This window comes from Pezoporus occidentalis, unplaced genomic scaffold (genome assembly GCF_034315485.1).
Source record: "Pezoporus occidentalis ecotype Australia unplaced genomic scaffold, CSIRO_AGI_Poc_V1 ctg12, whole genome shotgun sequence".
Lineage (NCBI taxonomy): Eukaryota > Metazoa > Chordata > Aves > Psittaciformes > Psittacidae > Pezoporus > Pezoporus occidentalis.
Window position 1 is genome coordinate 2,353,462 of NW_026912994.1, and position 15,125 is coordinate 2,368,586.

At 39.5% G+C, this 15,125-nt stretch overlaps 1 protein-coding gene across 8 annotated transcripts in view; it reads left to right on the top strand.

Moving 5' to 3' along the window:
* Nucleotides 1-15,125, top strand: part of NCKAP5 (NCK associated protein 5) — a 530,111-nt gene that overhangs the window by 111,879 nt on the left and 403,107 nt on the right. For 4 of the 8 annotated variants that reach the window (XM_062605646.1, XM_062605635.1, XM_062605667.1 and 1 more), the window contains one exon: nt 12,142-12,257. The exons of 3 other annotated variants lie outside the window; for them this stretch is intronic. The gene's annotated coding sequence lies outside the window, so the exon portion shown is untranslated. Of the gene's footprint in view, nt 1-10,890; nt 11,381-12,141; nt 12,258-15,125 lie in introns of those variants that run through there. One more of the 8 variants, XM_062605627.1, reaches the window with a different exon arrangement.

Here is a 15,125-nt window from a genome sequence, read left to right on the forward strand (position 1 = left end):
CTGAAGTCAATCTCACCATCAGGTTTGATTCTCCACTCAATTAAAGAGGAATTATGGCTGAGTCAGGGCTATAGGAATAGCTAAACTCAAAATTCTTCCTCCTCTTTCTTGAAAACTCATGATAGCATTTTAGTGATTATTTTAGTAACTGTACTGAGAGCCTGAATATGCAGAATAATTTACGAGATGTGTATAAAACATATGAAGCCTTCAAGGGACTTGATGGGCACTGTCACTGGCTGAGTTTGTCATTCCAAGTGATAAAATCAAATGGCTGCTTATGTATTTAAAAAATTGTTGTGGCTGCAGGGAAAATATTGGAGCAATGAGGACATTCTCACTAACTTGGAGATTAGAGAAGCCTCTTTGGCAGGAAGAAAATGTAGTTCGCCTATAGCACCTGCATATACTTGCATGTCTGTGATCTAGTTTTTACAGCCTGTGTTGTCTATTCCCTCCTTGATATATTTGCAAAATTCATATGATGTTCTTCTGGAAGTTCTGATGGGTGGAGAAGAAATACAGTGCCTAGTACAAACAGTTCCTTCTGAATGCTGCATTCCTACAGTTATCTGTCATTTAGAAAAACGCAATTCAACAGCCTATTTTTAGTACAGTTTCTGATAGTAGTAATCAAATATATTTTAAAAATTCATAACATGTAATATTAAACCAGATCCTGCCATCATACTTACAATTTGTAGTACATTGTCCCCATTAAGCTACAGTGGCATTTACTGTTTATCTTGCCAACTGTCTGGTCACTGGATCTTTCTGAGGAGAGGAAATGGGGAGAGGAGAAAAGACACCACACTCGCTTGCATTCATTTTCATTATATTTTAATAACAGTGATTCAGCTTAGTCCTGGTTGTAAATACCTGTTTGGTAATGCATCTGGGTATTTTAACCCAGTCTGAACCTGTTCAGAGTGTGATGGCCAGGATTCTAAGTTTGGTGGAAACCTCCAGCTATGTTAGGTAGCAGCAAGAAACCACAGGTAGTGAACAGTCCTATTGGATCCAGTGAAGAGGCCAACATTTAATTCAGGGGTTCCTAGTGCTGCGCATGGAGGGAAAAAAGAAAAAAAAAGGAAAAAAAGTGAACTGTAAAGTTAAGTATTATCTTATCACTTGCCCAGAATTCTAAATAAGCAGAGCAGACTTCTCATGAACAGGATAAAGTTCAGAAATCACTGTAGGCATTTCAAGCATTCATAAACCGACTTTTCAGGGGAAAGTGGTAACCCTGGAGGTCTGGCTAGGTAAATAACTATAAGTTCTTAATCTGTATTGCTTTATAAATACTATTTTTCATTAGTATCATTTTATGTAAAAGCTTCTGAAATGCATAACAGTAAATCAGTACAGAGTAGTTCCTCTACACCAATTCTCTGTACAGATATTTCTAATGCCCCCTGCATGGTAAGATTACACAGTGACAACTGTGCTGTCCCGTCTTTGCAGCAAAACTTTCATGGAAACTAGCCCAAAGACTGTCTAGCTCAATAAAATTACTCTAATTTGGGTCATTGCACTAAAGTGTAATGCTGACCCTGCAATGAGAAAATGTCTTTTGTAGTAGATAGGATTTTTAATACAATGGAATACGTAAGTTTCCTATAGGATAAGAATGACTTTCATTGCTTATATTGATATTGGTTTAGGTAGTTATAGTTAGATTATATCATGAAAACACACATCATCATTACAGTTCTGGCTGAAATCTGGATATTTTGAAATCCTTTGAGTGGCAGAAAGTCCTAGGTATTAATTGGGCCTCATTACAGAAACAAAAGGAGATCTTGGTATGTCCTAAGGCTGAATAACAATAATTTCCATCTGTTTAAAGACATGCCAAAGTTAGAGCACTATAGAAATCACTCATGTCCAAGCTTCTGGAATGTTTGAAAGAGCTCTGACAGGAAGTTGCTGGTATTGTAGACAATGAGCAGAATGGGCCTTACTTAAAATTCTTAGAAAATATACATTTAGCTATGCATCATGCAAACGATACCAATAGTACCCACTCAGAGAATAAGATACAGTTCTGCATGCTGAAAACTACTGTCTGTAACGGAGGGGTAAAAAAGCAACAACAGGGCAGGGGAGACATCAGAGAAGCTTTCCAGGTGTCTGCAATAGCTGACCTCTTGGTCAACGCACAAGACTTGGTCCAAATCATTCAGCAAAGCAATCTAGAACATGAAGTAGGGCAAGAATATCTGGGTTAAAACTGTAAATGTTTTATATTTTCAGGATGTACTAAATATACTAAGTGGTTCTGGCTAGTGACAGCTAATCCCTTTAATTAATACATATAACCATGACCGTATGAAAGCTAAGTGCATGGCACTCAGCCTTTGAAAGCATGTTGGAGTTGCTCAGGGGAATTGCTAAAATTGTGTTTGAAATCAAGGGAAGGTGGAGCAGCCCTAGCAGTGCTGGTTAGTATGCACTTAAGTTTCTTCATCTTTAGCAGGTATAAAAAGACAGCTAACTGGCCTGAGCCCTAGCCATTCATTTGATCAAGAAGCAATGGTGAGTCTTGCTTCATGTTACCACAGACCATTTAAAAGTTGGTGCTCAACCTCAGAGCTGCTTTTATTCTTTCAGCTAAGAATGGTGGTTTAGGATGAATCAATGAGTTTGCACCATGACTGGAAAAGCCTTTTACACTTTGGGACTTGCACTGTGGAGATAAAGCATTTTCCTGCTTTCTCTTTCTGAAAGCAAAATAAACACTTCTGGTGGTCATACGGCAGTGTCATGTAGATATAACTGAGCTGACTCTGAACCTGCTTGCTGGGCTGGAGCAGGACTGTAACCACATTTGCACAGGGCTCTGCTTGAGGGTATTCCCTGTGTTGTGCTCCAAACAGAGGAGCTAACATGGCCATGGTTCTTCCCAGAACGAAAGTAACTTATTCAAAGCTACTTCAAACATCCCTGCAAGTTATTGCACCACACTGTGCGAGTGCCACCTAAAACCAGTCTCCTGCACTTCTGTGCACATGGTCACATATGCTGGCACAAAGGGAATGGAAGATGCAACTACATTGACTTGCTAGTATGCTACAGGACTTTATCACATTTAATTCCAGATGAATAAAATTTTATCACAGTTCTGCTGTTATCTGTTAGTCGTGTTTGTGTTTATAGTAACATCACTAAGCAAAATTTGCAAGGACATGTTGAAGGATTTGAGAAAAGTTTCATGCAAAATATGAGACCAAAAGTTGGACAGTTATTTTCTGTAGATCTAATTCACATGGAAGTCAGCAGCATCTGATTGCATTTCTCTCTTGCAGTTGTTTCTCTTAGCCATAGATTCCCATTAAAACAGCTTTTTGACAACAAAATTATTCAGTCATTTTATTTTAATGTGTGGCGTTAAGTAAGTTGGGTGGCAAATTGTCTTCTCGAACAGATTGACTTGTTTTACCTGTGGGGAAGGAACAGCTGAACAGCTAGGAGGGAAATCTGCCAGTTCAGAAAATTTATTGTAACTTACATATCAGAGACAGAATTGTTTGGTTTTGAATGCTAGTTTGGTTTTCGTGCTTTTAATCTAACAGAAGTCTTTATCATATCATTTGAAATTATCCTCAGGGGTTGAGGCTATCACTGAAACTTGCAAAATTAATTGATACTTATTCTGTTGTTCACTGTGTTTATATGATTACAAGATGAGTTTTTCCTCTTTATAGCATGCAATAAAATCTTCAGTACTGTAGTAGAGAAGCAGTGTGATAAACCAGAACAGCCTTTCTTTGATACACCTGCCCTTTTCTATCCAGACAAACAGAATGGAGGGTTTTTTCCTTGCAGGAAGACTAAGAAAACTTTCTCCTCACAAAAATAGGAGTTGTTATATTCCATGGATTTAAAGTAATCATATTGTTGAAATCCTAGTGTGTGTACAGTTTATTACTGCTTTCTACAACAACCCAGGATTTTTCAAGAGGATAGCAGAGAGAGGCCTGAGGACGTGCATTGAAATGCTTTCAGCTGAGACTTCATGGTATTGTCCAGGGCTTTGAGAGTATTGACAGAAGTAATTCCTAGACTGTAATTTGTTGGCGGTAACCCATTTGGGCTTTAAGCTTACGTCCTGATTACTTAACCTGTGACATGGATCAACTTTCAGTGGATCTTAGGGGTGTTAAATAACCAGAACACTGGCAATGCATTTCAGATAGACTCCTGTTGATAACAGTCAGTAAAATGGGATGCTTTTATGAACTCGTATGTCACAATATGGAATTATATGGTATTAAAATGATGCATGTCGTTGCAGCTTTTATTTAATAAGTCATTTGCTGGTTCCTCCCTGTCCTGCTTTGAAGATGGAATTGAAAGACCCAAAGAGAACTTTAAATGATACTAAAATATCTCAAACAATTTTAGGATTGTTGTTGTCTTACAGCCTTTGGGACAGGGTGGTGCTGAGTGCCAGTTTTGGTCACTGATTGGCTACACATAGCCTGGGTTTAATCAGCTGTATTGGTTTCACAGGCAGCATTTTGGCCAGAGACCAGAGCCACTTGTGGGTACTGATTAACTGCACCTGGGTGTGCTTTGGCAAACAGAGTGGATGATGGGACTGATCAGGTTGTTACTAAGTCCTCATCAAGGGATTAATGAAACATGTAAGAGTAAATAATGGGGAAGGTTTGTTCTCTCCTCAAGATCTTATAGGTTGCCCGGGGAGGTTGTGAACGCTCCATCCCTGGCAGTGTTCAAAACGAGGTTGGACGAGGCTTTGGGTGATATGATTTAGCGTAAGGTGTCCCTGCCCATGGCAGGGGGGTTGGAACTAGATGATCTTAAGGTCCTTTCTCAACCCTAACTATTTGTCGTGGTTTAAACCCAGTCAGGTAACTTGTTCACTCACTTCCCCCCCCCGTCTTGCCCTCCCCCTGCTCCCGGAGGGACGGAGAGGAGAATCAAAAAGAATGCAACTCCCACGGGTTGAGATAAGAACAGTTTAGTAACTAAGGTATAACACAGATCACTACTGCTACCACCAGTGATAATAATGATAAAGGAAATAACAAGGGAAGAGAATACAACACCTCAGCACCAGCCGACCGATAACTTGCCCCCCCTCAGCCCGACCAAGCACCGACCCATACCTCCTCCAACCCTGCAGTCCCCCAGCCCTTCCGGCTAACTCCCAGTTACCTCCTGGGCATGACGTGCTGTGGTATGGAATACCTCTTTGGTCAGTTTGGGTCACGTGTCCTGTCTCTGCTTCCTCCTGGCTTCCCCTCCTCCCTGGCAGAGCATGAGGCTCACAAAGTCCTTGGCCAAACCAAAATATCGCTTGTTATCAGCTCTGTTCCCAGGCCGAAAGTCAAAACACAGCCCTGCACCAGTTACCAAGGAGGAGAAAAATGACTGCTACTGCTGAACCCAGGACACTATTCTATTCTATGATTCTGTCTCTGAGGCAGGAAAAAGAATTGGCCTGTTTATGCATTTCCCTGTTCTGGTGAAGGCAGAAATAACAGTGGTTGTACCCCACACAAAGAGCTTCGTACAGCAAGCATGGGAAAAACAAGGAGTAAAAGTCTAGCAAGGGAGACTGTAACTTGCCTGAGTCAGTGCATTTTTTATTTTTTCTCCACAAGCAGCAATACATCAGGAAAAGGAGGAAGGATATCTATGACAGAGAGACACAGATTATCATCTGGAGTGGAAAGGTGGGGATGGGTTTACAAATGGCTGAGAGCTAGATGGCATCTTTTCATCTTTATGGTAACCCTTTAATATTGTATTATCACATTTGGTGTTAGGAGTGCTGTGTACTCACTTGTTTGAGGAAACTACTTGGAACTGCTTGTTATATTGTGGATTTGCATAATATTTTTAAAAGCAATTTAAGTACAATTTAATTCGGATTTATGTAATCTTCTCTGAAGAAATTTGTCTCTTAATAAGCTGATGCGCTGTCACCTCTGTACCACACAGAGTAAGGCTAAAGTTTCCAGCCAGATTCTTATCTCCATCTGGTGCATACACATGGGAGGACAGTTTATAAAGCCATCTGAAATAAATAAGTTGCATTCCTTATTTGCTCTGTTTGATCTGATTGTTATCTCCTGTAACAATGCAGGAGCTAGGAAATACTATGAATGAGGGATGGAGAAAGCTGTTTTAGTGCTTGCTCTCACTCTGGGAAGATGCCCCTTTATTTGGTGCGTAAGGGTGTCAGGATGGAGCAGGACAAGGTGAAGAATCGAGTCAAGAGTGCAAGGCTGTATTGATGGCTGTCTCTGGGCAAGAATCTCTGCTCTGACATGTACAAAAATGTAACTGATTACTCTAATCCAAAGGCCAGTTCATTGATTAAAAAGGAAAATGGGCTTTCATCCAGGAGGGCAGCAGAAAACAAACAGCTAGGCTAAAAAACAAGACTATTTAACCATCTGAAAGAGCATGGAGCCATCACAGCTGCTGCAGAACCTGTCACGACTTGGCTGCCAAGAAGGCAGATGCTTGCATCAGAGGAATGTGTTTCACAAGCCGATACCTCTGCTTTCTGACACAGAGCAACATGTCCAAAAAGGCAGGAGGAGAGTGCAAATTAGTCATCCCTCGCATTAGGTGCTAACCTTGCCAGAACACTGACACTGGTAGAAATACATGTTTTCATCAGAAATAGGATAGGGAAATAACCTTCTCTTCTTAATAGAGACCACTTTCAATAGCCAGCTGGGGACCACTGACCATATGTGAAGTTAAACACTGCATAACTGATTTAATGATTGGATCCACTGGAATCTAAATTTGTGGAGGCATACCCATGTGATTAAGGATATACAAAAAGCCCTTGAACGTACATTGGTTTTGGGCCTGCTCCAGAATCCACTAGTGCCATTGATTTCAATTAACTCTGGATAAGGTCACTAGTGGCTGAATCAATTGCCTGATTCCAGAAATAACAGGAAAGGCAAAGAAGGAATAATGGCTAAATCCATGGAATTAATGAGAGCCAGTTCTATGTACTTATATTTAGTAATCACATTTAAAATGTTTCTGAGTTCTCTTGTAAGTGAGAAGCACAGCTTCTGCCTATCTCTTCCAGTTTCAAGTGGAACACTCAAAACAGACTTTGTATGATTTGCTTAATATTGTATTTTACAATGAGGCAATATATAGTGAAAACCAGTGTCCTTTAAAGACATCCCATCAATTTTCTCCAATGACTGCTTTTCATAAATGCTACTGAAGCAAAAATTATGGAACTGAAAAAGATTTAGAAATAGAATGCAAATCACTGCTATGGCTGGAAAAATCGTGTATGTTCATTTTAGTTCTTAGTGCATCTAAAAGGCTAGATACAGCATTTCATTTTAGCCATTCTTTTTCTTACATGTCAGAATAGGGTATCAAGACTTCATCCTCATGCTTAAAGACAGGGTTTCCCACAGTGTAGGATGTCAGTTAAGAGTAACTATTTCTGTATAAATGTCCTCTTTCAGGAGGTAGAATATAATCATTTTAGTGACAGGTACCAGAGAGCACACAGGTCATTACAGAAAGCTGCCCAGGAGGTTATGGAAGGGGGATCATGGCAGTGCCAGGCACTGAGCATGACTCAGAAGGACAAACCAGACTGATAATAACCTATGACCCTGTATGTAGCGGAATGGTTGATCAGAATGCAGTTATTGTTGTTATTCATTATTTGCTGTTTTCTCTGAAGTGTAAATTCATAAATGTGTCAGAGGAAAGAGCTATTGTTTGTTCAAGCTGTAAAACCTGCCTTTGCGAAAGTCCTTTCCCCTATTCTTTACATGAAGAGGAGGTAAAATGCTTCGAAAAATCACCTAGTAAGGTTAAAAACCAAACTGTCTCCATGATCAAAAGGTTACCAGCCTGATCAAACCACTTCAACTAAGGCCCTTTTTGACAATGAGTATCTTATGAGATTCATACACTGCCCCCATATGCTTCCTTCTATTTTCTCCACATATATTAAGTTGTGTATCCTCTTTGCCAGCTACCCCAGTCTCAGGAGTTTACTGTGCTAACTTGTGATTATCCCACATGCTTTTAGGTGTTTGTTTTGTAACACGTACTTATCTGTGTAGGTAAAAATGAGAATAATAGTAATTTTCAAGTAGCATTTTGCTCTTTAGTACCCTGGTGTCATTAGGAGAAATTTCTGTGATATTTTAGGAACCAGTTCAAGACTTCTAACCATGTGCAGCTCCAAGGAGAGTGAATTCTGCAGCCTATGATTTATTTTACTATTTTTTAAATTTACCCTTCATTGATCTGAGTATTTATTGCGGGCTATAGATATAACAGCTAAGGATTCTATTCTACTCTATTCTACTCTGTGCTGTGCTATTCTTTTCAAATAAATATTTTGGTATTTTAATGTCCTATAATTTAGTCCTTCTAGACTAAACTGCTCTTCACCCTGCCAGCTTGTCTGTCCTTGTCCCAGGAGTAGTATCAGAGGGTAAAACATAGCTTTTATGTGGCCTGCAGATTCACCATCTAAAGCTGTACTGAATCACACTGGACTTGCAGAAGAGTTAGATATTCCTGAGGGCAAATACCCCTTACCACCTCCCTTTCAACTTGTTGGGCTGTGAGGCTGATCACCTTGTGCCACAACTTTATGGGTCTGTAATGAGAGAGTGGACCCAGAGGCCCTTGGGTCTTGTACTGGGAAGAAGCTAGCACATACATACAGCATGTGTGACTGCAGGGACTTCTGCAGTGCTTCAGGAAAAGTTCTGTGTAGTTTAGGTGACTTAATTCCATCCAGTTATGTGTTTTCTGAGAAGATCAGACCTTTGTTTTTGCTTCTTCAATGAGGAGGAGCTTTCTAAGTTAATAATAAAGAAAAATCAAACATGGCCACTGAACCTAAAGATAGTATGGATTTTGTGTTAGTATGAGACATGGGGTCTTTAACTGACCCTGGTTATACTGCAGTACATTAATTGACATGCTTTACTAATATCTTTCTGTACTTATATCAGTTTGTTATGTCTCATCTTACCTGTCTTCCCATGGGAGATGAAGCGGTATGAAGCTGAACTTATTTTTTCGGATGGGTAACTCAGGTCAGCCTACTGTGCATCAGTCTGGGAGCAGCTCCTGCAGCTCATGACTTGAACATCTTTATCTTTTCACTCAACCTATAGCTATGCAAGGACTGAATTCTGTCATGAATTTTGCTCTAACAAAAGCTGTGACATTCCTTCCAGAAATAAGCTGCATCTGCAGAGCCAGTAGTTATATCATATGATGACTTAGAATAGAAATTAGACGGGTAAGTGCACTGGCAGGGTGAGCTAATGGACACTCCCTTAATAAGGGCTGTAATTTGAAGAATGCGGAATCTGTTTGTCTACCCTCATGGGAATTCTCCCCTCGGAAAGAATAACTTGCTGGTTAAACCTGCGAATCTCAATATTTATTTCATTCCATGTTTATTTCTACAAGATCCACCAGTTCTAAAAGGATCAAGGTAGAACTTGCTTAGATGGAAATCTGCAAAAAATTGCTTTTGGCCAATTGAAATCACTTCATCTACAGTGCTGCCTGACCAGAGATATGTGAGCAGTGAGTCTGCTATCTCTTGCTCACCTAGGTGTGCTTAGCCTGGACATGCATTAACATTCTCTAGAAAGTTTAGTGAGTACTAAATTTTACTAAATAATACAAATTCTTCCTGGGAACAGACTGCATTTTTTCATAGAATCATTGTTGTAGAATCATAGAACGGTTTGGGTTGGAAGGTGTCTTAAAGATGATCCAGTTCTGAGCCCCTGCCATGGGCAGGGACACTTTCCACTAGACCAGGTTGCTCAAAGCCCTGTCCAACCTGGCCTTGAACACTTCCAGGGATGGGGCAGCCACAACCTCTCTGGGCAACTTGTTCCAGCGCCTCACCACCCTCAAGGCTTAAGGCTTGTCCTTTTGTATTTCATTAAACATTTTGCTTTTTCACTTAAATAATTTTTTTTTCTTATTTTATGAATCTATACACTCTTGTTTCTTCTACGTGTGTGTCTGCATTACTGTCATGGAAAAAACCAGTTTTGTTTTCAATAGACCTGGAGTGTAACCTGTGTTTTGCAATTTTATAAATACTTCTAAAGGCAGGTAAAAAAATGCATCTTATCCTTGGTCTGAGGAAGCACACTGTAAATCAACATCAGGTTTAAACAAAATCTAAGTCTTCTGCAGATCTTATGCATGGGCTTGTTCAGCTGGAACGAACCGAAGCTTTATGGAGCTGTATGTGTGAGCACACAGCCTCTTTTGCGTTTGCTTAAATGGAGTAGCTACACTCTGGCACTTGCAAAGCTGGAGCGAAAGCTGTATGTTTTGAAGTTCATGTTATTGAATATTATGTGTTAGTACTTATTACTCCCATAGCCCACTTCATCTTCAAAGCATTTTGAAGACTTCCTGGATCAAATAGTAAGCTCTCAATGAGCAAGCTATAAACCCTTGGCGGGTTTATATCTTGCAATGGAAGAGGAACACAGCCCTGTATGTTTGAGTCAGGGTGATAAATATAACTTGTTGTTACACAGCATGATGTTTCTTGTGTGCTACAAGCTGATTAGCCACAGGAATAAATGGAGGTGGATTTATAACAGATCTCCCTCAAAGGCACCAACTTACATTTTAGAAGCAGCAAGCAGCAGAGGTAGCGATTGCCTATGTAAGCAGTTCCAGCAAGTTCAGTGGCACTATGTCAGCATGGTATTGCTGCCACTCAGGGCAAGCACCAAGAAAATCTGTCATTTAGGTCACACAGGTTTTTTTTAATGGCACTCTTGCAGGCGAAAGTAAGATTTTAGTTGATGCTGACTGTTATTGTTCTGGTGTATCATTGCATCTAGCTTGATTTACATCAGCTGAGGGTCTGACCCAAAATTGATTTGCTGTCTATAAATACAGGGAGAGTGGGGATTGTTGCTTTTATATGAAGCAATTAAATTGTGGTGAAAACTTGGCTTCAACTCATCACTGAGTTTTGGTTGTTTTGGTGTTTGTGGGACATGCAGTCTGGGGTATTTGGATATGAGTAACCAGGTGTTTCTCAATACTGAAGCTGTTCATGTGGAAGTGTGCACAGATAACAGAGCTCAACCTGTCCCAACTCTTATTGGTGCCCCTACAGCATCTGAAGTTCTTATTTGAAAGGACTGACTTCTGAGAAATCAAGGCGCAGAGTATCAGCCCCTCTCTTTCAGCAGGAATTCTCAGTGACTGATAGGTTCAGATTAGTAGCTGGACTAGTTCTCAGGTGAGTACTCCATGCCTGGCTGGGAGCCAAGTGACTGTTTTGGCTCCAAAGCACTACTCGGTCTTGGACCTCCACGTCTGAGAGGGAAAGGTCAGTAAATGCCCTTAGCACCTAGTGAATAACTATGTTTGATGCTGTTTCTTGATTTCTTGTATTTTTAGTTTTTGGAAGCAAGAGAGTTTTCTTCAAAATGCATTGTAACTGAAGTAGAGCTGTCTTAAATCTTATAAATTTAAGTTACAAAAGTTTGTAATTCTGTAGGGTTTAAAGTTAGGAATGAGTTGAAATGTTCTGTTTACTAAAGTTCTCTGTTCTGTGCTTTAAAATCCATGCAGATTTGCACCCCTAGTTATGTGTATTTAAATGAACAGACGAATTAGGAGAATTGAGGGGTAAATTTTGGAAAAGGTACTGATGGCAATTTTATTTTTTCTTTTTTTCCCTGTGCTTTTTCCATGTTGAAGCTGTTTAAGTTGTTCTTCTTTTTCTGCTTTCCCTGCAAGCACTGTTTATTCATTCTAAGAAAACATCAGTTGGGTAAACAGAAGTATTTATATGTGAAGCACTGAAACTCCTACTAAGATGCAGATTGTGCTGCAGGGAAGATAGTTTGGGCTTTTCTTTTCTCTTTTCTTTTCTTTTTTGACAGTCGGTTAATAAAGACTCAACAATAAGCAGCTGCCTGTGATGTCATTTGGGACTTTGTCCACAGAGCTTGTATTTACAAGTACTGAGCAACTACATAGCAGCAGCAAACCCAACTATCAGCAAACTTAATGTCTGCTGTTACTGGAGGACTTCAGTAGTGCTGTGGATGGTGTAGAAAGCTAACTCTGTTCTTCTAACCACAGACTTTTAAAGCTTGTTAAATAAACACTGGATAAGCTCAAGAGAATTTCTGGACTGCAAAGACTTCTTACGGTTCTGAGTTCTCCAGAGCTGGCATGTTTTGACTGAACTGCTGCAAGTAAGACTTTTGCTGTTTTGGTGTTTTTATCATCTCTGTAAAGCTTATTTTCTCTAGGAGTGTGTCAGCATTGCTATTTGTAGTTTTGCTTTAATTAGAGCAGCAAGTATGTAGTCGTTAAGAGTAATTGCAGCCATGCATCTAAGTGTGGTTCAGCAACAGAGTAAAGGACAAATGAAAACTTAATTCTGGCTTTTGTTTGCATGAGGCTACACTGAAGGGGCTGTCTCTTAATTTAAGTGATGAAGCTCTTAAGATTCTTAAAAATCTCTTGAGCACTGTCATTAACTGAGCAAAAAGTAGTCTGTCTTAAGATTGTTCTTTTATCATTTCATGGTATTTATCTGAATATTCAAAGTTAATTTGTATTTTTAATATAATTTCCTTCTTTATTTTAGTACAGTTTTCATTAAAAATTGTTTTTCTCCTTAATGCAGGCATTGATTTAAAGCAAAACTTGACTATTTTTACTTTTAGCCCCTGTTCAAATTCTGGAGGTATGTAAGTTTAAAAGAACGAATCATACAGCGCTTTGAAATCTGATGCGTTTTGGGTAAAATGAGTTGTCAGTTATGTGAGAAACAGTATTTTTTAGTTTGAGTGTTTGTTAGAAGTACAACAAATTCTGAAACATCAGTGCAGAAACACTATTACACTGGTAAGTGCTGTGAAAAAACTTTCTGTACTGCCAGCTGCTTGTGGGACAGAACTATATTTCTGACCACTGATTAACTAATTTTCAGGACAACTAGCTCTGACTGTCATGGACTTATTCCCACTTTACACAGGGGAAACAGACCCATAGATTTGATTTATTTAAACTTTGTTTACCCACTTCAAAAGCTGATAACAAACCGCATATCTCCTGCTTCTCATTTCAATCCTTCACCAGAAGCCCATTCTGAATTACTGCAATTTCAGTTCTAGTGTCTTTTCCAGGGAGTAACCTGATCACAGTACTGTGTATCAGGAACTCTTTTATTACTGTTTACCTCTATTTAATGATCTGCCTTTGAAGAGGTAAAGCGCATTTCTGAAGAATGAAATCAGAAAACTGATTGGCACTTATATGAGGGTAAGTCAGTATAAATCAATCAGATAGGAATGGAGGGATTCCTCTTGAATTGTTAGCACTATTGATTTTGTTTTGCTTTTCTTGCTACTGACTTTGTTTACAAGGCCTCTCAGTCCTACACAGGAACAGATTTTTGGGGCTTCCTATTAAGATTTGAGTGGCTACAACCACGGATGCCCCTCTCAAATGACCCTGTTTCTGCAGGCGATCAAAATCTGTCTTTCTCTTCTTTTGATGCTCTAATGTAGCTTGACATGTCAAGATACTGTGCAATTTGGGACCTGTTGTTCTGTCTTTGGAATTAAAGCATATTATCCTGGGAAATAAAAAACCCAAAACAACCCTAAATTAAAAAAAATATTTATGTTCTTTGAAAGACCTTTTTGTAGCTTGAAAGCTTCCATTAAATATAAGAGGGAAGAGCAGAGAATTGTGATGGAGCCTTTCCCTGAGGAGAAGGAATGAGTTTAAGGTTAGGTGGTTTCACCCCTTCCATGATGACTCCTGTGGGCCAGTCCTTCCTTTCCTCTGTCACCTTGTGGCAGTGAATTGATAAGGGTATTTACACTTGCAAAATATTCAGGTATCACGTTGGCAAATACCTAAAAAATCCTAAGTTAAAATTTTAAAAAAGCTCATGTCCCACTTTTCTTTATTACTTCAATTAATTTTAAAGGGAAGTCCTAATCTTACAAATGTGAATTTGAGAAAACTTCTTTATGAACTTCTCTGCTGTTGTTCTTGTGCATGAGTTGTGTCTAAGTGTTTAGAAGCTTAGATTTAAACAATTAGAAATCCTGCCTCAGTAACGTACAATTCCACTTCAGTCAAGAGCAGATCTTCAGCTAATTACCTCCAGAGCAGAAGCAGACTCTCAAAACCTTATGAGCCTGGGGGCATTTTTTTTTTTTTTCATTTTCCTCTGTTATATTTCCCTTCTCACATTTACATTTTCTTCCTTATATTCCAGTGTAACAAATTAGGATACAGAGTGAGATCACTTTTCAGCAGAGGGATCCCCTGGTTGGATTTTCCCTGGATCTGAGAAATCTGCCCTAGGATACTGCATATAATCTGATAACATTCTGGGATGGCATTAAAGGGAACAATTGCCAACAGAATGTCAATTCTTTTGGCTTTCTCACCATCTGAAAAGAAATGGAATAAGTGCAGACTCCAGCCTGTCAGCATCTGACAAGTGGGACCGAGGGTGGGATAAAAGCCCCAAAACAAAGGAGCCGAAGGGAAGCACAGTTGGCTGAGTAGCTTAGCATGCTTCAGACAGGGCCAAATACGGTGTGATGCTCTGCAGCTCCTGTGTAGTTCTGCACGTGTTCGGCTCCTGGCAGGATTGGAGCTGTGCTTAAGAACAATCTATGCCAAAGCTGCCAGAACGCCGCCAGAAGTTGTAACATGTCATATACAGGTTTATTACTAAAATAGGATAAATGTACAATGTAAACACAAAATAAACCATTAACACTTTTAATACTTTGTTCTGTACTCTCTAATGATACCACTCATGTAGCATGCAGAAACCTGAATTACGTTAGGTATTCCCTGATGGTTACGTAAATTAGTCATGATGTTTGGGGGATGAAAATTTAGATAGCTATTATGTGAAAAATACTCAGGAATTTTTATGATTACACTGACTTGCATTCAGGTGAGCCAGAGAAACATGGTTTGTTCAGCAGCGATGGCTTCTGGAAGCTGGCAGTAACATTGTCTATGGGCTGTGAAAGATGCAGACCCTGAAAAGCAGGTTGGGTTATAAAGGAATGGCTAAAAAT